This window comes from Lepisma saccharinum, chromosome 21, assembly GCF_977018435.1.
Source record: "Lepisma saccharinum chromosome 21, izLepSacc3.1, whole genome shotgun sequence".
Lineage (NCBI taxonomy): Eukaryota > Metazoa > Arthropoda > Insecta > Zygentoma > Lepismatidae > Lepisma > Lepisma saccharinum.
In genome coordinates this window covers 31,549,032-31,554,131 of record NC_139249.1, presented here as the reverse complement: position 1 = coordinate 31,554,131, position 5,100 = coordinate 31,549,032, and the positions used below count along the sequence as shown (strand labels likewise).

General features: G+C 36.0%; 1 non-coding gene across 1 annotated transcript; it reads right to left on the bottom strand.

Annotated features, from left to right (window-relative positions):
- Positions 1-3,399: 3,399 nt before the first annotated feature.
- LOC146004543 (U5 spliceosomal RNA) lies at positions 3,400-3,519 on the bottom strand. Its single transcript, XR_014443942.1, has one exon. It is a non-coding gene; the product is annotated as a U5 spliceosomal RNA (small nuclear RNA).
- Between the last annotated feature and the right edge of the window lie 1,581 nt (positions 3,520-5,100).

Genomic DNA, 5,100 nt, shown 5'->3' with positions numbered 1-5,100 from the left:
AGAGAGAAATGCGATATTTAAACACACGAGAGAAACAGGACATGACATAGAGTGGGATGAGGCTAAGCAGATAGGAAGGGAGAAGAGAATGCTAGTGAGAAAATGGAAGGAAGCCAAGGAAATAGAGAAGAAAGGTGAAGAAGACACAATGAACTGGAATGGGGGACTGAAGTTAAACAAAGAATGGAAGAAAGTGTTAGAAAGAGTGGAAAGGACAAGAGAGAAAGAGGAGAGGAGAAGGAAGAAAATGAAGGAAAAAGAGCGTGATATATAAAGCCCAATCCACATTCGATATGAAAGTATATATTTTTCGCCTTTTAGGTGAAAGTATAGTGAAAGCCACCTGCGAGAAAGTTCCAAAACAACTTTCTATTAGTCTGGAGGGAGTAATGTTTTGTGTATATAATGCCCTGTTTTTGGTATCTTGTTACTTTTGTAGTTGATACAGAGTCTGATGAAGACCTTGCTAGAAGGTTGAAACGTTACGTTTAGTTTATGTTTTTAATAAAATAAATTACTGCCTTGGTCAGCATATTTATATTTTTTCATAATAATGGAAACAAGGCTTAATGGTGTTATAACTGGTTAAAGATGTTAATAAATTATGAAATACTAGTTGAAGTGATTTTATTATGTTAAGTTCTTATATAGTTTTTGCTTTATGTTAATATAAATCAATTAGATTTCATAGTTATTATTGTCTTGCATTCTTATTTTAAATTTATTGTGCGTATTGATGTAGATTTGTTAATGATCTCTTGAGAGAGAAATGCCATTGAACACTCACACCACACTACTTTCTGTGAGTTTTCGATATTATTCTTAGTATAGTATACTTGAAATTAAAAGTAATTGCTTATCTTTTGTTTGTTGGAACAAAAACTCTCCTCGTAGGAAATATTTGGTGGGGGGATTTTTGAGGCAAAGATTGTTGGTAGGAGGGAAATCCCCCAGTCCCCCAGGACGGGGGAGGGGGAAGATCCTGTTATCACTAGTAAGGTGAATGTTGACCTGTGTTGCAGGGTGTTTATATTCAACGGAAGCTGGAGTAAAAACTGGAAAAAATATTGGAAAATGCAAAGTGATTCACAGTCAGAGTAGAGAAATTAACTTGACGTGCATAAGTTTATGAAGAAAGAAGCTGAGAGTGCTCTTGCGTTGAATGTTAAACTAGTGCAAATGCATATTTCCGCTGCTACTGGCGTGTCATTAAGTACTTCGAAATGCATCTAAAACGAAAATGTAACAAGGTACAAAAGAGGACGATATATATACACAAACATTACTCCCCTCCAGACTATTAGAAAGTTGTTCTGGAACATTCTAGCAGGTGGTTCTCTCTTTGTCAACTGTACTTTCACCTAAAAGGCTAAACATATTTTCTTTCATCTAGAATGTGGTTGGACTCTTTATCTCATGCTCTTTTTCCTTCATTCTTCTTCCTTCTTCTCTCCTCTTTGTCTCTTGTCCTTTCCACTCTTTCTAACACCTTCTTCCATTCTTTGTTTATCTCCAGTCCCCCATTCCAGTTCATTGTGTCTTCTTCGCCTTACTTCTCTATTTCCTTGGCCTCCTTCCATTTTCTCACTAGTGTTCTCTTCTCCCTTGCTACCTGCTTAGACTCATCCCACTCTATGGCATGTCCTGTTTCTCTCGTGTGTTTAAATATCGCATTTCTCTCTCTCTTAAGTCGTATATCATCCCTATGTTGTTTCAACCTGTCTTTCAGCCTCTTTTTCGTTTCTCCTATGTACACACTCTGACATTCTTTACATTTCACTTCCTAGATAATCCCTTCCTCTTCCTCTTCTCTGTTTTCCTTTTTCTTGTTTGCATTCTTCGCTATTCTTAAGATGCTTATCCCTCCCTTCCTGTAAGTTTTAATGCCCGCTTTCCTAAGCACTTTGCATATCTTTTCTGTGGTCTTTCCCATACTACTTATCCTAAACCTCCTTTCTTTTTATTTCTCTTCCTCTTTTTCTTTCTCTTCCAATTCTCCCCTGCCACTTTTCTTCCTTCTTCTGTTTATGTCCAGTCTATCCTCCTTCTCATAGCCATTCTTTCCCAGCTGTTTCCATAAGCTATTTATTTTGCCTTCTTTTTCACATTCTTTCGTGCATATTTTCCTGATTCTGTCCTCCATATTCTTTATAAAATTTATTTTTGTCACCTCACCTACATCACTTCTTTTCTGGCAGAATACCGCTGCTGCACACTTCTTCTCATGCCAAACTGTTTCAATTTCTTGTCCTCTCCTCCTTTGTCTTCTTCTTCTATTTCGGGTTCCAATAATATCCCTCTTTCTTCATCTTGTATTTCTTTGGCAAATATGTCGAGCTGCCTCTTCGTTCCCTTCCATATGCCAAAACAATCGTCCACATATCTGCAAAACAGATTTATTTTGTCACCTCCTTTATCTACCACTATCTTTTCCCATTCACTCATAATCAATTCAGCCAATGTTGGGCTTAGGCTAGAACCTATATAAATGGTCTTTATAAAAAAAATTAGTGGAAATGTCTATTCATTCATCAGCGTGCATCAGACTGGTACACCAAAAATGAAGTCAAATTCGGTGAAATTCGGAAATCTTCATACTGAAACAAATTAAAGTTAGATTCGGAATGCATATTCGCGTTTATCAGGGAAAAATTCACCATCAGTGCTAAATCACACAAGATATTTCATGAAATCCTTTAACTTGTGACTTTCGGAACGGGCCCCCGATAAAAGCTTTGGTGCTTGCCGGTGAAATACAGAACACCGAAGCATGCATCAGCGGTGCACCAGCCCGTCCACCGGTGGAATCTGGAAAGCGCGGTAATTATTGTAGAATTTTGGCTATCATTGTAACACGAAATTTGAACCTTCCTTAAAGTAATGAGCACTGTTTGGATTTCGAAAAAAGTTATCTATGTTGAAAAATAAAAATAAAAAATACCTTAAGCAAGCATGCGTCGTTCCCACGGACAAGGTATTCTGCTATTTTCAGTTGATATAGAGGCGAGAGTGAGTATCGTAGACTAGTGGGAATGAATGCGGAAGTAAATTGGAACCTTAGTAGAATGCATTTAGGGACTTTATTTTAATGCTAAGAGAAATAAACCTGACCCGCCTAACCTAACTACGATTTTTTCAAAGAAACTAGAAGCCGTTTTCAGTGTGTTGAGACAAAGGCCCAGCCGAGCCTCAAGGAACGATACAAGAGAAAACGACTACGGTACGGACGGAATACGGATCGAAGGAAATACAACAAGTTGAAGAAGAATCGATTTCACATAATTGAATCTGAACTGAATAGAATATGAGACCAAAATGAACTAAAAATCCACAAAACCGGAACGATCTTTCCTTTCATTAGTGAGAGAAATGACGAAATAGTATTTACATTAATTCACTTGGCTCAACATCAGTCGAGCCATACGAAAAATTTGTTATAAACTCATGTTTTGCTCCCCTCCACGGAAATCTTTAGTAAAAGGCGAAAGATTTATACGAATTGAAGGGAAGCTAGAGTTATTTCGGTCAACAGTTCATCCTTCTTTCAAGAAAAATCTAGTCTGTCTGACTGTAAGGCTTTGAGTTAAAGAAGCACTATATGAATAATAATTGTATTATAGAGCTAAGTTTTACAATATTTAATGTATAATGAATTATTGTCAAATTATTGAACATAATGGTATCTTCAATCTTGATTTTGGTCTCCATTATTCACAAATATAAAAATAATATTTTCCTCTTTCTTTACTGCCATCTCCTGACGTAATTTTGAACTTTAATTTTTCGTCGTCTTTTTCTTATTTTATAATGTTAACAATCAAAGATTTTAATCGCTTACTTTAAATACTAATGTTATTCAGGTTCATGAGTAAATTGCATAAACATGGCATTTCGAATTCTCTGGATTATATTTTAATATGTATTTTAACATTCTTACTCGTTCACAGTAAATACGAATGATATTCAGGGTCATAAGTAAATTGCATAAACACGTAATTTGTAACTCTATGCATTGTATTTAACATAACTTGGGTTTCCTATGCCTTAATTTCATATCATTAATTGTATTTGTATTCTATCTGTTGTAAAAATATGTAAACCACGGTACCCTGACAAGTGTTAGATGGGAGAACAGAATATGCTGCTATACAGTGCCGGATCCAGGGGTGCCCACAGAGGGGGACTATGGCGCAGGTTTTTTTTTACACCTTAAATGCATCATATTTAATCCATTAGATGAAGATAAGGGTGTTAAGGAAGGGGGGGGAGAAATATCCACCTCCAAAATATTAGGCCTTATTTTACACGTGGTTCTGGGATGGATTCTGAATTAAACGTGGGGGGGGGGGGGCAGTATCCAACTCTAGGTCTTAGATTATGGCGGCTATTTTAATTAGAGGGGGATTGAACATTAGATTAAAGGGGGGACATACAATTCTTGGGTATTACTATTGTCTTAGACTGTTGAGGAAATTCTTGTGTGGAGACTGAGAATTAATATTTTGGAGGAGGCAATATCCACTCTTCAATAGCAACAGTAAATCTAAAATTGGCTTGGAAATTATGGTGGTAGGATTGAGTATTAAATTTAAATGGGGAGATAGTAAGCTTTTGATATAGAGTTAAATCTTAGGTTGTCAAGGAATTTCTGTAGTGAAGAGAGAGTTCGAACATTAAATTTTGAAGACTGATATAAAAATTTTCTTGCTCGCTTCGCTCGCAATATTGTGTTGCAAGGATGCGTGTTTCTTTCGCGCTATGCTGAGGTGAATGTGAAGTTTTATACTATATGTTCATTACAAGACATAAGCGATATTCTCGATATTCATTAATAACATCACTTATTTCTTAGTGTTGGTATACTGCTTAATTTAAAACAGGTGCTTCCTTTGGAACAAAAATATATCGAATCCGCATTTCTAACTTCACGTCACAGAAATTTGCACTGAAGATATTGTTTCTAATTATAATCTAATTTAATATAGGCTAATTCATCTTATGTAATAAATTGTACCTCTCTTTTTAATTATTTATTGTTTATTATATTTATTAATTTTTGGTGTCTGTCAAGTGGTCCTGAGTTTGATTCCTGGTGGGGGC